Genomic DNA, 21,861 nt, shown 5'->3' with positions numbered 1-21,861 from the left:
AACCAATAAGTGATGGGGACAATGTGAATACGTAGGAAATGCTGTAAAGCAAATATTAAATATGCAATACATAATTTTGAAACAGTTAGTTACAACACTACAGACATTTCCAGATTAACATATACCAATACAACCCCTATCACCAATGGACCCTTATGTAAGAAAGCTATATTATTAGTTTACAGAACATTAACACATAATGCACCAGACCTATTGATACAAGCTAGAGAAAAAAGGGATCATAACGTAGACAATATTGAAGGTGATGAACAGTAGGAAGTCAAGTGGGCTCCTCAAGAAGTAACAATTAAGGAGGTGATCCAACAGGTACAATTAGGAATTTCACAGCAAACATATTACAATAGAAAGAAATTTAAGTGTATGGAATACATACAGTCGGACCTCTGTTTAAACACTGTGGTATGACAGGGACATGTATCCATACATAGCAGGAATGCACTAAAGTACTACATACTGGGAGAACATTAGCGAACACTTAAGTGGAATGTTCATCTCATGTTGTTTGGAATACGGGTAGAGCACTGCCTAAACACAAACTAAGGTTTTGTAATTTGGCCTGGCTGTGGCCAGATTAAATGTATCACGTAGATGGGGTGAAAGCATCACTGAAATTTGTTGACAGGGTCACAGATATGGATTGGTGCAATGCTGCAAGACGGAGAATGTAAAAATAGGTATTTAAAGATATGGGGAGGAATGGTGTGAAATATGCACTTTTGACTATGAAGGACGTCCTTTTGTAAAGGCAAGTTTAAAGTGCCAGCTAGATTAGAAAGGACAATAAACAGCCAGAAATGAGACAAAGGTACAGTACTTTATGAAAGAAATGTGTAGAGCCTACTGATGAAATAACAAGAGGCTTTCACAACCCTTAAGGTATTTTCTTTATCTTCTTCCTCTCTGTAACAATGATGTGTACCGTTTGACAGTGTCTGCTCCAAAGGGATATCTCCCCTTTGTAATATTGGCAATAACTGATGCTGTACACTAAGCTTTATGGTTTTGAAATAATTTTAAAACAAGTGTACCCACGGTTTAATTACAAAAAAAAAACGGTGATCGCCAACTCCTTCTGATATCAGGTCTCACCCCCTAACGCACTAACAGTTGATCTGTCCCACGACATACAACATCCCATGGTAAGCGAGAAGAAACATTATTATTTGGGTCATAACTTTGATACAGAAGCTGGCAAAGAAAGGATAAATCTCAATTTCACCCAACTAGTCATGGTTAATGGCTGCTCTTTTCCTAGTCAGTGACAGACCCACATGAGGCTCTGGGGTATTGTTCCAGGACACGACTACATATCACGTGAAGAATGCATCCTCACGTACCTGTATGTGGTCCAGGACCATGAAGCAAAGCTGTGAATTAGTAAATATTAAAAGACGGTAAGCAAGTCCCACTCTAAACTGAGGGCAAAGAATTGTTCTCACACTCATTGCTAACCAGTGGCACGTCCTCTTCGAGGTTGTGGCCTCAGTATGTTGAAGTCCAAGTCGGAACACAAGATGGCGAAGAGGAACTCGACAAGAGTCTGCCACTCTCTAGTTAAAGAGAAACCACAAGGGCATCAAAGTGCCACTTGATCTAGCTCTCCGATTGAGAAACCGATTCCACTGTTGACCCCATGCAAGCAAAGTTGCCCAAGCCATCTGCAGCACTGCAGCATGTCGAGGCTGTAGGGAAGCAATGCCCGATTACGGGTCCATATGACCCACTTTGGACCCCAGGGACTCGTATGGTTCTCCTGTTGGTTTACTGCTGGCAGATCCATCCTCAGCACTATCTGAGCCTCTGGAATGTGGCTTTGGTTCTGCGCCACTTCCAGTGCCAACTTCAATCTGTGTTCTAGACCTCTGCCAGTCTCCTCATCCATAATGGTACTGATGTGGCCAAAGGTGGATCATAAGCTGAGCCCAGTGTCCAACCCAGAGCCAAATCCACCTAGACCGAATTGACACTCTTGACTTAATTCAAGCATTACTGGTTCCCATGCAATCTGATTCAGACAAAATACTGCATCTACCACACAGCTGTCCTCAGCTGCTCCACTAACATTTGGTTCCTACTCAGACCAATGTTTTCTGCACTTGGAAATGACAATGGAGATCAGGATGATTTACCCCCACATTATGATCAGTATTTTCTTTGCAGTAGTCCATGCTGCTGCGATCCTGGACTTACGAATCCCATAAGCGGAGGCTAAAACAAATGTGCATACTGAAGTCCTTCAGCCTGGGCAGATTTCTTCTGAATCCTGACTGCTGTTAACTTAAGTCCTAGCTGACACCCTTATGGGCATTTAGTCTAAAGCTTATTCTTGCAGGCAGCCAGGCACCACTGAATTGCACCTGGCAACTCATTTTCTTACACAAATTCAGTTTCCAGCTTGAACCAGCAAAGTGAATACTAATTCGTCACCACCACCACCCTGCAAATACATTTCTTCCATTAGGCTTGGTCCTAAGGCAACTTCATAGATTTAGCATCTAGACAATGGCAGCTTACTCACACACCCTTTTAGTCATCTCAGCAGCCCCTTTGCGTCCAAGGATGGGGGAATAAAGCAGATAACATGCATGTCACCAGGGAACAAATTGCCAAAGTCACCCTCACCTGCAGCATCAGCCTGCAAGCAGCTTTTTTTTGTCATTTGCATCACACAGCCACCCTTAGGGAGGCAGGATGCTATATTTTTTCCCAGGGTGGCAGTCCATCACATATAAGTGATCAACAGACAGGACCTCTACATCATCCTCCAGGGATATGCCAGTGTTTCTTTCCGACATGCCATCCTTCGGCCCACATCAGGGCAACTCTGAGGAGAATCTAACCATCAGACTCTAAGATGTGTGAACTCTACTGTGCAAAGCGATCATCAAAAGGGTGCCAGACTCAAACAGGGAATGTTGGTCACTCCTGCTATTTCCTTATACTTAAGGACAGAGACCTTCGTCCTATTTTAGTCATTCCTGCGAAAGGACAATTCCAAAATCCTTACACTAGCCCTGAATCTGTATGCCCTAGTGCTCAACAACTAAATAGTAGCTTTGAAACTGCTGGATGCGTTTTTCATTTTCAGACACACATTAACTGTGGCTCAAGGTCCCCTAACGACATTTTCAGTTTGCCATGCTCCCTGTGACCTTATCAGAAGTTCTCGGGTGATTATGAAAGTGATGGCAGTGGTTGCTGCCCATCTTCAAAGGTAGTGGATACCACTACATCAACAAGTGAAGGCAGGTTTACCAATCAGAGTCCACCTCCAGACAACAGTGAAACTCTCAACATCATTGGGGTTTTCTTGATCACTAAGCTAAAACCACCCATGTGACTCCATCACAAAGACTTACTTCTTCAGGAGCAGTCTTGGATAGGGTGCAGTTCAGGGCCTTTCCTCCACACTACTAAGTCCAGGACATTCTGGGCATGATCCCAATGCTTCAACCTCAGGCCTGGATCAGTGAGAGCAGTTGAGAGTTTTGGTTCTGTTGGCCTCTTGCTTGCCCACTTCAACTGGCACATGTGGACTGCGCAGTGAGACTGAAGTCTCAGTGGGCCCAATACGAAGTGAATCTGGTAGATATCATCCAGGGTTTGGAGGTGACTGCATACAGGATCTGCCCTAAGTGAGAGTCCCACTGTACCACAGAAAGCAATAGTAAAGAATCCTACACAGATGTTATAAATTCACTTTATTAGATTATTTACTCAATTAAAAAAAAAGTCCAGCTAACCAGGCGACAGTACCCTTTAGAACCCTCACCACGGAGGCTCCAGTCTCTCCGATTTTTCAGCACAAGTGTGATGTAGAAGTGAAGGGAAATAAGGGGAGCCTCGATGAGGAGGATGGCGGGTCGCATATGAATCTATGAAAGATACCAATGCTGGGGAGCTACAGTCACAGGCAAGTAACTAATTATCTTCTCCAGAATTGGATATTTCATAGATTCACATGCTTGAATCCGAATAGTCAGGAGTTAGCATGTATGAACATCAAACTTACATTGGTAAAGGGGATGGTGGGAAAAAATTAATTCGAAGTGGCTTGCCTTATTGAAATAGATGGCGCAGTACTGCTTGTCCCACGACAGCATCGCTTTTTGTCCGCAGCATCCAGGCAGTAATGCTGGGTGGAGGTGTGTGTCTGTTGGAACATGCTGCTGCCTGGCAAATCAGCTGAATCGATACACCAGCAAATAGAGCCGTAATTGCAGAAATGGCTCTTGTAGAATGAGCCTTAACTTTCTGTGTTAAGGGTTCCCTGATTTTACATGGCAGAACTGAATGGCTACTGAGATCCACTTTGCTGTTGTTTGTTTGGAAACAGGATATCCTTTCTTTAAATCTCTGTAGGCCACAAACAATTGATCTGCCTTCTGAAAGTTTTGTTCTGTGTAAATAGAATTTTAAACATCTTTTTTGAGGGTGTACAGAGATCTCTCCGCCATTGTCTGAAGATTAGGAAAAAAGTGTTTTTAATATTTTGTGCTCATTCTGATGGAAATACTAAGGGATCTTTGGTATGAACTTGGGGATGGTTCTTAATATAAGACTGTCTCTTGTCAACTAAATGAAGAGTAAATACTTGAATGTCACTAATGAGTCTAGCCGATGTAAGTACCAAAAGTAATGCTGTTTTCCATGTGAGATGCTTTAAATCTGTTTTGTGGATTGGTTCAAAGGGAGCTTTCATTAATCAACTTAATACTATATTGAGGTGCAAGGTCGGGGGAGGTTCCCTCACAGGAGAACAAACTCTAAAGTCCCTTGAGGAACAGTTTGATGATTCTCACAGACCAAAGAGGTGGTGATTTATTTGATCTTCGGAAATGTGATAGACGGTAGATGCAGCTTAGAGGAACAGTATGCAAGCCCAGGTCTTACAAGATGTAGAAGGTCAGGTAGAATCTGTTTCTGGGGTTGAGCTAATATCTTTTACTGGTGGAGTCTGCTTTGACCGTCGCCAGAATCTCCCTGCCGTATGTGGGAATATTCACATTCTCAAATTCATGGAACTCAGGAGTTAGGCTGACAAATGCAGAGAAGCTGGGATGGAATGGAGTATCTAGCTGTTGTTCGTTATGAGTAGTGTTGGACTGCGTGTCAGCTGAATGTGTGGCTTTTCCAAGACAAATAGAAGCTCTGTAAACCAGAACTGTCAGGCTATCTTGGGGGCAATGAGTATGATCCAGCATGGTTCCCTTTTAATTTTCATTAGTTCAATCAATCAGGGAATTTGTAAAGCGCACTACTCACCCATGAGGGTCTCAAGGTGCTTGGGGATAGCGGGGGGCTGCTACTGCTCCAACAGTCATTTCTTGAGAGGTCTCCTGAAGGTACGGAGGTCCTTGGTCTGACGCAGGTGGGTGGGAAGAGTGTTCCACGTCTTGGCGGTAAGAACGATCTGCCGCCGGTGGTGGTTGTTCTGCAGATGCGTGGGATGGTGGCGAGGGCAAGGTCAGCTGAGCAAAGCTGTCGGGCCGGCATGTAGAAGGAGAGCAGTCTATTGAGGTATTCTGGTCTGGTGTTGTGCAGTGCCTTGTGAGCATGGGTGAGGAGTTTGAATGCGATTCTCTTCTTGATGGGGAGCCAATGTAGGTCTCTCAGGTGGGCTGTGATGTGGCAGTGGATGTCCAGGATGAGGCGTGCGGAGGCATTCTGGATTCGTTGCAGTCTTTTCTGGAGTTTGCCAGTCGTTCATGCGTAGAGGGCATTGCCATAGTCCAGTTTGCTGTTTACGAGAGCTTGGGTGACTGTTCTTCTGGTTTCAATGGGGATCCATTTGTAGATCTTCCGAAGCATGTGGAGGGTGTTGAAGCAGGAGGAGGAGATGGCATTGACTTGCGGGGTCATAGATAGTGAAGAGTCCAGGATGAATCCAAGGTTGCGTGCGCGGTCTGTGGGTGTCTGTACAGTTCCCAGTGTGGCAGGACACCAGGAGTCGTCCCAGGCGGGACGGTTGGAGTCTAAGATGAGGACCTCAGTCTTGTCGGAATTCAGTTTCAGTCAGCTGTTCTTCATCCATTTGGCAATGGCCTTCATTCCTTCGTTGAGGTTGGTCTTGGCAGTGTCCTAGGAGAGGGAGAGGATCAGCTGGGTGTCATCAACGTATGAGATGTTGTTGAGGTTGTGAGATCAGGGATAATAGCGACCGGAGCCATGTAGATGTTGAAGAGGGTCGTGATGAGGGACGAGCTCTGGGGTACGCCGCAGATGATTTCGGGGGCTTCAGAGCGGAATGGAGGGAGGTGGACTCTGAGTTCTGCCGGTGAGAAAGCAGATGATCTAGCCCAGGGCTCTGTTGCGGATTCCTGCGTCTTTGAGGCGTGTGCATAAGGTGTGGTGGCATACAGTGTCAAACGCAGCTGAGAGGTCCAGGAGAAAGAGGGCTGTGGCTTCGACGTTGTCCAGTATGCTTCTGTTGTTGTTGGTGGCAGCGCTGAGGGCGGTTACGATGCTGTGGTTGCTGTGGAATCTGGATTGGGATGGGTCCAGAGTGGTGTTCTCCTCAAGGAAAGTGGTGAGTTGTTTGTAGACAATTTTCTCTATGAATTTTGCCGGGAAGGGGAGCAGAGAGATGGGCCGGAAGTTCTTGAGGTCCTTTGGGTCCGCCTGGGGTTTCTTGAGGAGGGCGTTGATCTCGGCATGTTTCCAGCTCTCTGGGAAAGTGGTGGACTCAAAGGAACTGTTGATGATCTCCCGGATGGAGGGTGATGGTGGAGCTTGCTTTGTGGAAGATGTGGTGATGGCAGGGGTCGGATGGTGAGCTAGAGTGGATGGTGTTCATGATTTCGATAGTGTCATCGCTGACGTGGGTCCAGGAGAGCAGGAGGCTGGTAAGTCTGTGGTGTTGGTGGTTGATTGGGGTGGGTGGGGGGGTGCGATCTTGCAGTAGAAGGTGCCTAGGGAGTCGCAGAGGTCTTGTGATGGCAGGATGTCGTTGACGTTGGAGCTGGGGTTGGAGAGCTCCTTCACGATGTTGAAGAGCTCCTTGTGGCTGTGTGCATTTTTGTTGATGCGTTCTTTTCAGGCGGTTCTCTTGGTGGTTCAGATGAGTTGGTGGTGTCTGCAGACAGAGGTCTTGAAGGCTGTGTGCTTGACTTTGAGTCTTCGGCATGTTTGCTTAGATCCTTGGAGGTTGGCAGTGAACCAGAAGGCCTTTCTGTCGGGGAGTCTGTTGGAAGGATTTTTGATCGGGGCAAGAGAGTTGGCACAGTTGTCAATCCACTGCCTGAGGATGTGGGATGCTGTGTCAGTGTTGGTGGTGTTGATAGGTGGGTTCCGCGAGAAGATAGTGATCAGATGGTCTTCGGTGACCTTGTTCCATCTGCGGTGGGGAATCCACTGAAGGTGACATTGTCAGTATTTATGGGATCGAGGGAAAAAGGTACGCAAATATCTTTGACCATCTGATAAAAAATTCATTCCACCACAACCCCTCCTGGTAATGACAGTTTGGGTAATACTGGAATTTTATATTGTTTTTCGTAGAAAACAGGTTTAGGTTCAGTTTGCCACACCACGTAGCGAAGATGCTCTGTACAATCTGCAGATCTAGTTCCCACTCATGACAGTTGGTAATCCTCATACGTTAGCTTGTCTGCAAACAAGTTGGTCGCTCCGGGAACATGTTCCACTCTGTGATATTGTTCTGGAGGGCCTAGGTCCATATTGCTTGTGCCTGTTGCGATAGGAGAGGACAATCCTGTTCCTCCCCGTTTGTTGATGTAGTGCATGCTGGTGGTATTGTCTGTGCTGATCAATATGGAAGAGACTGCAACTCTGGGTAGGAATGATAACTTAGCAAGTGCTATGGCCTTCCGCTCCAGTAGATTTATATGCACTCCCTTTTCGAAGATGCTCCGTTTACCGTTGATTGAGAGATCTTTGAGATGAGTGCCACACTCATCTAGGGACACATCTGTTATGACAAAGTCTGCCACCTGGGCGAGGAAGGTTAGTCCCATTGCAACATTCCCACTCTGGATCCACCACTGCATAGATGCTATCATGGTGGGGGTGATTCGAATGATGTCCTCGAATGACTCATGAACTTCTATCCACTGCTTGTCCAGTTTTCTTGCAATGGGCGCATGTGTAGTCTGCAATTCAGAATTGGAGGAACTCCAGAGGATAGCATCCCCAGATTCGACTTGTACCGTCAAACTGAAAAAAGATTTTCTTCTGCTAAGTTGTTGGGCTACTTGCTGAATCTTGGACTGCCGTTCCTGTGAGACAAATGCTTTGTCTTGGGTGGTGTCTAGGACTGCACCTAGGAAAGTCGATCTTGTTGTAGGAATAAATGATGATTTGTGGTTACTGTGAGACTCTGTGCCTCTTGTTGTTCTGAAAACAGTTTGGCAAGCATTGCAGCTTGCTGAAACTTTGGAACTTTTATTAACCAATCATCCAGGTACGGCAATACCTGCACATCTTTCTGTCTTAAGTAAGCTGCCAAAGGTGCCAAACATGTGTAGAATATTCGTGGGGCTGACTTCAGTCCAAATGGGAGAACCTTGAACTGGTAGAGGGTGCTGGCTACTTTGAATCTTAAATAATGTCAATGTTTGGGGTGAATCGGAATATGGAAATATGCATCCTGGAGATCATGAGCCGTCATATGATCCCAGTGATTTGAAAATATGTAAGATATCTTGCAGGGTGACAATGCGAAAGAACTGTTTTAAGAGTATTTGTTGAGCCTCTGAATGTCTAAGATAGGGTGACAGTCACCTGACTTTTCCCTTATGAGAAAGCAAAAGGAGGAGAAACAGATTCCATTTGAGCCTTCACAACTTCTTCTATTGTACCCTTTACTAGCATGATAGATACCACCCTCAAGAGTTGTTTTGCACTGGATGTGGTGCTCCTTTTGGAGGCACATTCTGAGGTTTGCTAACTAATTCTAGCGCATGTCCTTGGGCTATGATGCCCAGGACCCATTTTTCCATTGTAAAGAGGGACAACTGCTGGAGGTAGCGGGATATAAGGCCTTCAAGATGTTTTTTCAGATTGTGGGGGGTAACCAGCACCGATGTAAGGTCACTGCTTTCTAACAGACTCTTTCCCTCTGGAGGGCTGCTTCCCTCTTCCTGGCTGCTTATATGCTGCTAAAGGTGGTTGCCGGTATTGTTGGGCATACTTAGTGCTTTACTGACCCTGGAATGGCTGATAGTTTTGCCTATATGATTGGAATCCTCTTGGATGATAGTAGGAGCTTCTGCCCCTAGCTTCTCGAAACGGCTGTCTCCTCATCTGCAATGTACCTAGGGACTTGGCTATATCGGTATCAGCCTTGATATCCTGGGTAGTGTCATTAATGTGTTTATCAAACAATGTTTCTCCATCATATGGCATATCCAAGATTTTACTTTGGGCTTCTGGTCTGAATGATGTCGCTTTCAGCCAGCCTTGTCTTCTGAGTGCTGCCACTCCAGCTAACTGCCTGAATCCTGTTGAGGAAATATCTATGGCAAAATCAATTCTCTCCGCAGAGGGTCGTTATCCTTTTTGGAGAATATTTTTGGTGTCTGCCTTAACATTTTCTGGCAGGAGGTCCTCATATTGTGCCATTATCAGACTACATCTGTGTCAAACCTCCCTAGGATCGCCAGAAAATTGGCTGCTTTAACCGTGACGGCTGCCATACTAGAAAAGCATTTGTCAATTGTAAGGAAATGCCTCCTTGGCATGGTTACCCCCTGACGTTTTGCCTTTGCTGATGCTAAGTTTTGATTTGAAAGTGTGCTAAGCCTGCTAACCAGGGCCAAGCACCAGTGTTCTTTCCCTAACCTGTACTTTTGTTTTCACAATTGGCACACCCTGGCATCCAGGTAAGTCCCTTGTAACTGGTACCCCTGGTACCAAGGGCCCTGATGCCAGGGAAGGTCTCTAAGGGCTGCAGCATATCTTATGCCACCCTGGTGACCCCTCACTCAGCACAGACACACTGCTTGCCAGCTTGTGTGTGCTGGTGAGGACAAAACGAGTAAGTCGACACGGCACTCCCCTCAGGGTGCCATGCCAACCTCACACTGCCTATGCAGTATATGGCTGGTCCAACACCCCACTGAGAGGGATTATTCATTCTATTCAGGACTTCACCAAGTACATACCAGAATAGATAGGGTGGTGTGTATAGCAGATATCGCGCAGGGAATGACTCGCGCAGAATACTTTGCTCGCACATTACCGTACCATAACCCCCCTACTGGTTACTTGGAAAGCGACAATGGATAGGCCTCCTGTCCCAACATGGAGACTGACCCCCGGCTCGTTAGAGGACCAAGCATACAGAGAATCCCTTCGCCTACACCTTTCAGACCATATTAAAACCAATAAGGGATCAGCCTCTTCAAGATCCTTGGATTGGGAGGCCCTCAAGGTGACAACTAGAGGTTTTTGCCTAGGTAAGTGTAAGGAAATGCCTCCTTGGCATGGTTACCCCCTGACTTTTTGCCTTTGCTGATGCTATGTTTTGAATTGAAAGTGTGCTGAGGCCTGCTAACCAGGCCCCAGCACCAGTGTTCTTTAACTAACCTGTACTTTTGATTCCACAATTGGCACACCCTGGCATCCAGATAAGTCCCTTGTAACTGGTACCTCTGGTACCAAGGGCCCTGATGCCAGGGAAGGTCTCTAAGGGCTGCAGCATGTATTATGCCACCCTGGAGACCCCTCACTCAGCACAGACACTGCTTACCAGCTTGTGTGTGCTAGTGAGAACAAAATGAGTAAGTCGACATGGCACTCCCCTCAGGGTGCCATGCCAGCCTCACACTGCCTATGCAGTATAGATAAGTCACCCCTCTAGCAGGCCTTACAGCCCTAAGGCAGGGTGCACTATACCATAGGTGAGGGCACCAGTACATGAGCACTGTGCCCCTACAGTGTCTAAGCAAAACCTTAGACATTGTAAGTGAAGGGTAGCCATAAGAGTAAATGGTCTGGGAGTCTGTCAAACACGAACTCCACAGCACCATAATGGCTACACTGAAAACTGGGAAGTTTGGTATCAAACTTCTCAGCACAATAAATGCACACTGATGCCAGTGTACATTTTATTGTAACATACACCCCAGAGGGCACCTTAGAGGTGCCCCCTGAAACCTTAACCAACTGCCCGTGTAGGCTGACTGGTTTTAGCAGCCTGCCACACTCGAGACATGTTGCTGGCCACATGGGGAGAGTGCCTTTGTCACTCTGTGGCTAGTAAGAAAGCCTGTACTGGGTGGAGGTGCTTCTCACCTCCCCCTGCAGGAACTAACACCTGGCGGTGAGCCTCAAAGGCTCACCCCCTTTGTTACAGCACCCCAGGGCATTCCAGCTAGTGGAGTTGCCCGCCCCCTCCGGCCACGGCCCCACTTTTGGCGGCAAGGCCGGAGGAGATAATGAGAAAAACAAGGAGGAGTCACTGGCCAGTCAGGACAGCCCCTAAGGCAACCTGAGCTGAGGTGACTCTGACTTTTAGAAATCCTCCATCTTGCAGATGGAGGATTCCCTCAATAGGGATAGGAATGTGACCACCCTCCCCTTGGGAGGAGGCACAAAGAGGGTGTAGCCACCCTCAGGGCTAGTAGCCATTGGCTACTGCCCTCCCAGACCTAAACACACCCCTAAATTCCGTATTTAGGGGCTCCCCTGAACCTAGGAACTCAGATTCCTGCAACCTACGAAGAAGAGGACTGCTAAGCTGAAAAACTCTGCAGAGAAGACAGAGACACCAACTGCTTTGGCCCCAGCTCTACCGGCCTGTCTCCCCACTTCTAAAGACACTGCTCCAGCGACGCTCTCCCCAGGGACCAGCGACCTCTGAATCCTCAGAGGACTGCCCTGCTCTAGAAGGACCAAGAAACTCCAGAGGACAGCGGCCCTGTTCACCCAAGACTGCAACTTTGTTTCAAAGGAGCAACTTTAAAACAACTGCGTTTCCCGCCGGAAGCGTGAGACTTGCTACTCTGCACCCGACGCCCCCGGCTCGACTTGTGGAGAAACAACACTTCAGGGAGGACTCCCCGGCAACTGCGAGATCGTGAGTAGCCAGAGTTGCCCCCCCTGAGCCCCCACAGCGACGCCTGCAGAGGGAATCCCGAGGCTCCCCCTGACCGCGACTGCCTGCTTCCCAGATCCAGACGCCTGGTAAAGACTCTGCACCCGCAGCCCCCAGGACCTGAAAGATCGGAACTCCAGTGCAGGAGTGACCCCCAGGAGGCCCTCTCCCTTGCCCAGGTGGTGGCTACCCCGAGGAGCCCGCCCACTTGCCTGCATCGCTGAAGAGACCCCTTGGTCTCCCATTGATTCCTATTGGAAACTCGACGCATGTTTGCACACTGCACCCGCCGCCCCCGTGCTGCTGAGGGTGTACTTTGTGCTGACTTGTGTCCCCCCGGTGCCCTACAAAACCCCCCTGGTCTGCCCTCCGAAGACGCGGGTACTTACCTGTTGGCAGACTGGAACCGGGGCACCCCCTTCTCCATTGAAGCCTATGCGTTTTGGGCACCACTTTGAACTCTGCACCTGACCGGCCCTGAGCTGCTGGTGTGGTAACTTTGGGGTTGCTCTGAACCCCCAACGGTGGGCTACCTTGGACCCAAACTTGAACCCCGTAGGTGGTTTACTTACCTGCAAAAACTAACAAACTCTTACTCCCCCCAGGAACTGTTGAAAATTGCACCGTCTAGTTTTAAAATAGCTATATGTGATTTATGTGAAAAGTGTATATGCTATTTTGATTATTCAAAGTTCCTAAAGTACCTACCTGCAATACCTTTCATTTGAAGTATTACATGTAAAATTTGAACCTGTGGTTCTTAAAATAAACTAAGAAAATATATTTTTCTATACAAAAACCTATTGGCCTGGAATTGTCTCCGAGTGTGTGTTACTCATTTATTGCCTGTGTGTGTACAACAAATGCTTAACACTACTCCTTTGATAAGCCTACTGCTCGACCACACTACCACAAAATAGAGCATTAGTATTATCTCTTTTTACCACTATCTTACCTCTAAGGGGAACCCTTGGACTCTGTGCAAACTATTCATTACTTTGAAATTGTGCATACAGAGCCAACTTCCTACATCAATATTGTCTAGACAGTGTCCATCCCTATCTGGTGGCGTTGTGACAGGGGTTGAAAGGGTTTTTGAGCACCGTTGGGCTACTTGAGAGATGACTGAATATGGTTTGGGGTGGCCCACTATACACGCTGGTGAGTCACCCAGTGCCTTATATATATATTTTTTTTTTAACTAGCCCAAGCATTAGTGCTGGCACCATAGCTGGATTTTTAATTGTTCAGAGTCCTTCCTGGCAAATGAAGTCCACGATAAAAATTGTCCTTATAGGTCTCTTCATGGACTCTAATATACAGAAAACAGTCCATCTGCCTGGTGGTAAGAGGAAATGTAAACTTCTTTGCTGCCCTATCCACCAATTTTATCTGGTGTTAAGTTTACTGGTGGTGTAACATTAGCAAATAGCATAGGTATCAAGTAATCATCCCACTCATTAGGAGTTGAAGCAGGGTCTCTTATTTCTCCCTCTTCTGGGTCCTCCTCCGAGGAAGCTGGGTCATCTGCTGGCGGGTCCGCCAATGCATGTGCCATTGATGGTAAAGGGGTCACTGGTAAGTGTAATGTGGGTGGCTGAGGAACCAGCGTTTGTATTTACGGAGACTGCATAGGTGTCTATGGTCGAGGCGTAGGGGCAGAAAGTGCTGGTTGTGGAAACCTTTTATAGTAATCTTAGAGCATGTGCTGGAGATTGGTTACTAACTCCAGTGGCATCTGAACGGACTGTTCTTGATGGTCCAGTTGGTTAGTCCTGCAGATGCTTTGGCTGTACAATAGTATTCATCATAATATCGCTCATCATCATCATTCTTGGCACTTGACGTGCAATTTGGAGGAGTTATGAGCCATTCCAAAGGGGCTGCCATCTTCTGAGGATTCCTTATCACTGGCAGAAATGGCAAAACTTTATTTGGCAATGTGTGAGTGGGGAGACAATTCCTTAGGTGACGTGTCCGATAGTGACATTATTGAATTAGGCATCAAAGCTGTTAGTGATGCTATTGTTGGTGTAAACGCCGTCACTAATGCAGATGTCATCATTGACTGTGGTTCAGTAAAGGACGATGAGGTTTTCTTTGGACTTTGACATCATATGAGTTTTCTTTAACAGGGTTGCCATCGATGGTGCTCTCGTCGATGAGGCAGTACAAGACGGTGTATATGTCGACAATGTCTTTGTCAAGGGGACTGCTGTCGCCGATGGCACTGGTGACGCCGACGCGCATTTAGAAGATGAAGGGACCTTCTCATGTCCCTTTCTTGGTGGTGGTGCTGTTGTCCACAGTTTGTAAGTAGTAATTGTAAGGAAATGCCTCCTTTGGCATGGTTACATTTTGCCTTTTGTTGGTGCCAGTTATGATTGAAAGTGTGCTGGGACCCTGCTAACCAGGCCCCAGCACCAGTCTTCTTTCACTAAACTATACCTTTGTTCCCACAATTGGAACAGACCTGGCACACAGATAAGTCCCTTGTAAATGGTACCCCTGGTACCAAGGGCCCTGTGGCCAGGGAAGGTCTCTAAGGGCTGCAGCATGTCCTTTGTCACCCTGGAAACCCCTCACTCAGCACACGCACGCTGCCACACAACTTGTGTTTGCTGGTGGGGAAAAAATTACTAAGTCGACATGGCACTCCCCACATAGTGCCATGCTAACCTCAAACTGCCTGTGGCATAGGTAAGTAACCCCTCTAGCAGGCCTTACAGCCCTAAGGCAGGGTGCACTATGCCACAGGCATGACCCACCAGTCAGGACAGCCACTAAGGTGTCCTGAGCTGATGTAACCCCTGCCTTTATAAATCCTCCATCTTGAGATTGTAGGATTCCCCCAATAGGAATAGGGATGTGCCCCTCCTCCCCTCAGGGAGGAGGCACAAAGAGGGTGTAGCCACCCTCCAGGACCGTAGCCATGGGCTACTGGCCCCCTGGCCTAAACACACCCCTAAATTTAGTATTTAGGGGTGACCCTGAACCCAGGAAATCAGAGTCCTGCAACCTACAACAAGAAGGAGGACTGCTGACCTGAAAGCCCCACAGAGACAACTGAGACACCAACTGACTTGGCCCCAGCCCTACCGGCCTGTCCCCAGACTCAAAAACACCTGCGCAGCGACGCATCCGGCAGGGACCAGCGACCTGAGGAGGACTCAAGAGGACTGCCCTGAACCCGAAGGACCAAGAAACTCTTGAGAACAGCGGCACTGTTCAAAACCTGCAACAACTTTGCCACAAAGAAACAACTTAGAAAGAACTCTCTCTTCCCACCGGAAGTGTGAGGCTTCACACTGCACCCGCCGCCCCTGGCTTGAGTTCAAGAGAACAAACACCGCAGAGAGCAGTCCCAGGCGACTACGACGACGTGGGTACCCTGAGTCGACCCCCCTGCATCCCCACAGCGACGCCTGCAGAGAGGATCCAGAGGCTCCCCCTGACCGCGACTGCCTGGTAACAAGGAACCGAACGCCTGGACCAAGCACTGCACCCGCAGCCCCCAGGACCGAGAGGAACCACCTTCCAGTGCAAGAGTGACCAGCAGGCAGCCCTCTTCCTAGCCCAGTCGGTGGCTGCCCCGAGAAGCCCGCCTGTGCCCTGCCTGCATCGCCTAAGTGACCCCCCCGGGTCCCTCCATTGCTTTCAATAGCAAACCCAACGCCTACTTTGCCTACTGTACCCAGCCGCCTCTGTGCCGCTGAGGGTGTGTTTTGTGAAAAGTTATTTTTATATATAAAAACTATTGGCCTGGAGTTAAGTCTTTGAGTGTGTGTTCCTCATTTATTCCCTGTGTGTGCACAACAAATGCTTAACACTACCCTCTGATAAGCCTACTGCTCGACCACACTACCACAAAAATAGAGCATTAGAATTATCTAATTTTGCCACTATCAACCTGTAAGGGGAACCCTTGGACTCTGTGCACACTTTCTCACTTTGAGATAGTATATACAGAGCCAACTTCCTACAGTAATGGTCATTGATGTCAACGCTGATGAGGATACTTCGAAGTCATGGTCGTGGAAGTAATCGTCAACACAGCCATCAATGTCAGTCAACAGTGTTAAGGTCGACCAATAACAAACTTTTGCATCAGGAATTGCTGTTGTCGATGGAAGAGATTTTGGTGATCTCTTGAGATAAACTTCTATTATAACTTGAGTGGTGTGTTCGGAAGCAACCTTTGTGGATTTGTTTTCTTTCTTTGATAGCAAAAGCTAACCCCAGGTGTTGAGATGTCTCATGGTGAGAGTTAATAGCCTTTTTTGATGGTTCTGAAGGCTCTTTATCAGGGGATCTATCCCTTTTACTGGATTTTTCAACTGCAGATGAGTCCTCACACTCTTCCTCAAAAATGTCTTTCTTTGTTTTTTTGTTTTTGCAACCACAGTAGTAAACTTCCCTCTCTATCCTTCAGAGCTTTCTGAGAGAAAGTGTGACAAATTGCACAGTTCTTGACTGTATGTTCAGGGAAGAGACAATAGATGCACGTTTTATGGGGATCTTCAGTGTAGCGTCTTTTTTTGACACAGTTATCACAAGGCCTCAATAATTCTTTTTTAGGATTTTCTGTCATAGTTGGGTTATTTATAGAGAATCTGACCTGAACAGAATCTTCTGGAATTCAGCTGTATTGGAGGGAAACTAAGCAGAGCTCAGAGACTCCCATTACACAACGTGCAGTAGCAATTCTGAGACTGAAGACTCTGGGGTGAGGGTTCTAAAGGGTGCTGTAGCCTGATTGGCTGGACTTTGGGTCTTTTTTTAATGAAGTGAAGAAGCTAATAAAGGGAATGTCTGTAACATCAACCTCAATGTAGGTTTCTTCGCTATTGATTTCTATAGTACCGTGGAACTCCTACTTAGACGACGGGCATGATTCAAGCATGTTAATCTATGAAAAATCCAATTCTGGAGCAGTGCCTGTGCTTGACATCTGACAGACTGTTACGTGGATGTTGGTGCACACATTCAAGAAGCACTACTGCTTTGACAGCCTGGTCCGCCGGGCAGGGCATTTTGCTTATTCATTCTTGCAGGACTTTTTGGTTTGTCATTCCACAGACCCACCATCTTCAAGACATACTGCTTTGGTATCCATTTGGCAAGCAGGGAATCTGCTGTTACAAGTATCACAAGAACAAGTTACTTACTTTCAACACTCCTTATGGAGGTCACTAACACCAGATACCCCACCACCTTCCCACCTCCATGTTCTGTGGGTTGGTTGGTTGTAGCATCTATAAAGAACCCAAATTTGACATGTGCTCACTGGTACCTCCAATTGTTTGGTGCGCCGCATGCAAAGACCCAAAAAAGTCAAGGAAGAAACAGATGTTAACGAACAGAGATGGAGTGTATATTCGGCTCGCTCTGTCACGTTGGGGGTGAAAGGAGACCAATGTGGAGCTGCAGTCACTTAGCAACACGCAAGAGAATGGCTGTGAAAATCTCTGTATCTAGTCTGGTGCTTGGGGGATATTCTACAGGTGAAGAATCTTTGGTTAGATTATACATTATGTTAATGAAGGTAAGTAAATTATTCGTTTGCAAGAAAGCCATCAGAGATATCACTGGAGATGATCAATCCCATCTGCTTTTATTCCATATCAGAGCTTGATTTAAGGGCTGAGCCACCTTCAAACCATAGCTAACCATGATCCACACCTTAGACATGAAGTTAAAGGAACCAATAATGAGTCCCCAACACAGAAAGAGTAGGTGCACTGCCCACAGGATGACAATTGAATAAAATGCCCTGTGGATCCTCCACTAAATTCACACTGCCACAATTGTAAGCCATCGTACAGCACAAGTTTAGATGGCAGTAAAAATGTTCTGAGAAAGCAGTTAACTGTGGGTGCCACCAATGTGATCGCACAGTTTTGATGTTGATAAAACCACCAAAAAACAGCATGGTGCAACTTTAGTTGGCTTACATGGACGTCCTTATTTACTGGAGGAAAAACAGAACATATATAGAAACCCACTCAAGGCTAGAGAGGCATAGCTTTCCTAAGTCAGGCAGACAATGTAAGTCATATCATCAATAAACCACTCCCAATGATTTCAAACGTTATGGGCATGTCACCTGAAAACAGTATTTTGCAATTGCTGGTAATCCACAGGACTTCGAGTTGTGACACCAACTAGATCGCAGTGGGTAGTCTTTCCATCCGAAAAATGGCTTTTAAGGATACAGACCAGCTTAACTGAACATGGCCCCAATGACAACGATGTGAATGAAAGACCTCAAAGTGCTTAGGAATGGGCACCAGAAGAGTACACAGCAGGTGGCGGAAAGTACAGGATCAACCACGATGTAGATATGAAGCAGCTGTACAGCTTCATTTCCCAGGTTAAATTACTGTTTGTGATCTCTGCATTTTGTCTTGCCTCTAACTTAACTCTACTGCAAGTCTCTTAAAGCACCTTCCCTGTTTCGAATCCTTGAATCACACACCCTTAAGATATGTTATTATTCTGCTTTATTGCTGGAAAAACACATAAAAACTATACAATTAAAACATGATGACATAGGTCAATTTAGAAATTGAAAGTAATCACCTTATAATTTGGTGACAATCAAAAAGTTACATTAGAAGACCAATATAAACAGTAAGTGCTCATGTTCTCAAATGATTGCTGTAAGGAAATGCCTCCTTGGCATGGTTGCCCCCTGACTTTTTGCCTTTGCTGATGCTATGTTTACAATTGAAAGTGTGCTGAGGCCTGCTAACCAGGCCCCAGCACCAGTGTTCTTTCCCTAACCTGTACTTTTGTATCCACAATTGGCAGACCCTGGCATCCAGATAAGTCCCTTGTAACTGGTACTTCTAGTACCAAGGGCCCTGATGCCAAGGAAGGTCTCTAAGGGCTGCAGCATGTCTTATGCCACCCTGGAGACCTCTCACTCAGCACAGACACACTGCCTACCAGCTTGTGTGTGCTAGTGAGGACAAAACGAGTAAGTCGACATGGCACTCCCCTCAGGGTGCCATGCCAGCCTCTCACTGCCTATGCAGTATAGATAAGACACCCCTCTAGCAGGCCTTACAGCCCTAAGGCAGGGTGCACTATACCATAGGTGAGGGTACCAGTGCATGAGCATGGTACCCCTACAGTGTCTAAACAAAACCTTAGGCATTGTAAGTGCAGGGTAGCCATAAGAGTATATGGTCTGGGAGTCTGTCAAACACGAACTCCACAGCACCATAATGGCTACACTGAAAACTGGGAAGTTTGGTATCAAACTTCTCAGCACAATAAATGCACACTGATGCCAGTGTACATTTTATTGTAAAATACACCCCAGAGGGCACCTTAGAGGTGCCCCCTGAAACTTAACCGACTATCTGTGTAGGCTGACTAGTTTTAGCAGCCTGCCACAAACCGAGACATGTTGCTGGCCCCATGGGGAGAGTGCCTTTGTCACTCTGAGGCCAGTAACAAAGCCTGCACTGGGTGGAGATGCTAACACCTCTCCCAGGCAGGAATTGTCACACCTGGCGGTGAGCCTCAAAGGCTCACCTCCTTTGTGCCAACCCAGCAGGACACTCCAGCTAGTGGAGTTGCCCGCCCCCTCCGGCCAGGCCCCACTTTTGGCGGCAAGGCCGGAGAAAATAATGAGAATAACAAGGAGGAGTCACTGGCCAGTCAGGACAGCCCCTAAGGTGTCCTGAGCTGAGGTGACTCTAACTTTTAGAAATCCTCCATCTTGCAGATGGAGGATTCCCCCAATAGGGTTAGGATTGTGACCCCCTCCCCTTGGGAGGAGGCACAAAGAGGGTGTACCCACCCTCAGGGCTAGTAGCCATTGGCTACTAACCCCCCAGACCTAAACACGCCCTTAAATTTAGTATTTAAGGGCTACCCTGAACCCTAGAAAATTAGATTCCTGCAACAAGAAGAAGGACTGCCCAGCTGAAAACCCCTGCAGCGGAAGACCAGAAGACGACAACTGCCTTGGCTCCAGAAACTCACCGGCCTGTCTCCTGCCTTCCAAAGATCCTGCTCCAGCGACGCCTTCCGAAGGGACCAGCGACCTCGACATCCTCTGAGGACTGCCCCTGCTTCGAAAAGACAAGAAACTCCCGAGGACAGCGGACCTGCTCCAAGAAAAGCTGCAACTTTGTTTCCAGCAGCTTTAAAGAACCCTGCAAGCTCCCCGCAAGAAGCGTGAGACTTGCAACACTGCACCCGGCGACCCCGACTCGGCTGGTGGCGATCCAACACCTCAGGAGGGACCCCAGGACTACTCTGATACTGTGAGTACCAAAACCTGTCCCCCCTGAGCCCCCACAGCGCCGCCTGCAGAGGGAATCCCGAGGCTTCCCCTGACCGCGACTCTTGGAATCCCAAGTCCCGACGCCTGGGAGAGACCCTGCACCCGCAGCCCCCAGGACCTGAAGGACCGGACTTTCACTGGAGAAGTGACCCCCAGGAGTCCCTCTCCCTTGCCCAAGTGGAGGTTTCCCCGAGGAATCCCCCCCTTGCCTGCCTGCAGCGCTGAAGAGATCCCGAGATCTCTCATAGACTAACATTGAAAACCCGACGCTTGTTTCTACACTGCACCCGGCCGCCCCCGCGCCGCTGAGGGTGAAATTTCTGTGTGGACTTGTGTCCCCCCCGGTGCCCTACAAAACCCCCCTGGTCTGCCCTCCGAAGACGCGGGTACTTACCTGCAAGCAGACCGGAACCGGGGCACCCCCTTCTCTCCATTCTAGCCTATGTGTTTTGGGCACCACTTTGAACTCTGCACCTGACCGGCCCTGAGCTGCTGGTGTGGTGACTTTGGGGTTGCTCTGAACCCCCAACGGTGGGCTACCTTGGACCAAGAACTGAACCCTGTAAGTGTCTTACTTACCTGGTAAAACTAACAAATACTTACCTCCCCTAGGAACTGTGAAAATTGCACTAAGTGTCCACTTTTAAAACAGCTATTTGTGAATAACTTGAAAAGTATACATGCAATTTTGATGATTTGAAGTTCCTAAAGTACTTACCTGCAATACCTTTCGAATGAGATATTACATGTGGAATTTGAACCTGTGGTTCTTAAAATAAACTAAGAAAGGATATTTTTCTATACAAAAACCTATTGGCTGGATTTGTCTCTGAGTGTGTGTACCTCATTTATTGTCTATGTGTATGTACAACAAATGCTTAACACTACTCCTTGGATAAGCCTACTGCTCGACCACACTACCACAAAATAGAGCATTAGTATTATCTATTTTTACCACTATTTTACCTCTAAGGGGAACCCTTGGACTCTGTGCATGCTATTCCTTACTTTGAAATAGCACATACAGAGCCAACTTCCTACAATTGCCATCTAAGGACAGATGGAATCTAGGTTTCTAGGCATCATGCAAAAATTGAGTTAACATAGATAATACCAGAGGTGAGCTGTCACATTTTAGGAATGCTAATGCTAGCCTCACTGTCCACACACCTGTGGTGTTTTGCAAGGGTTTAAGACAGTTTGATCTAGGGTCAGCACGAAGAGGGCAAAAATAAAACTAAGAAAATGGCTTTTTAACCTCGACAGAGATAGTGCAAACAGGGCACTGTTGAGTAGTAGCTAGGCCCAATTAGTAACTGACAGTTCTAAGGGAGAATGCAGCAAATTTTAAGATCAAGACCAAGCTAGATGACATTGGTACAGTTGAGGCTAGTCACTGGTCGTAGATGAGGATAGATTTCCTTAGAACGAATTTTCTGGTTAAGTAGCCATTTGTAGGTTATGCAACCAGGAAATCCCA

At 47.2% G+C, this 21,861-nt stretch overlaps 1 protein-coding gene across 1 annotated transcript in view; it reads right to left on the bottom strand.

Annotated features, from left to right (window-relative positions):
* The window catches only part of NAA15 (N-alpha-acetyltransferase 15, NatA auxiliary subunit), a 761,793-nt gene that overhangs the window by 511,247 nt on the left and 228,685 nt on the right, over positions 1 to 21,861 (bottom strand). The window lies entirely within an intron of this gene.

This window comes from Pleurodeles waltl, chromosome 1_2 (genome assembly GCF_031143425.1).
Source record: "Pleurodeles waltl isolate 20211129_DDA chromosome 1_2, aPleWal1.hap1.20221129, whole genome shotgun sequence".
NCBI lineage: Eukaryota > Metazoa > Chordata > Amphibia > Caudata > Salamandridae > Pleurodeles > Pleurodeles waltl.
Note: the sequence above shows the minus strand (reverse complement) of the source record. Positions and strands in the feature narration are given on the sequence as shown.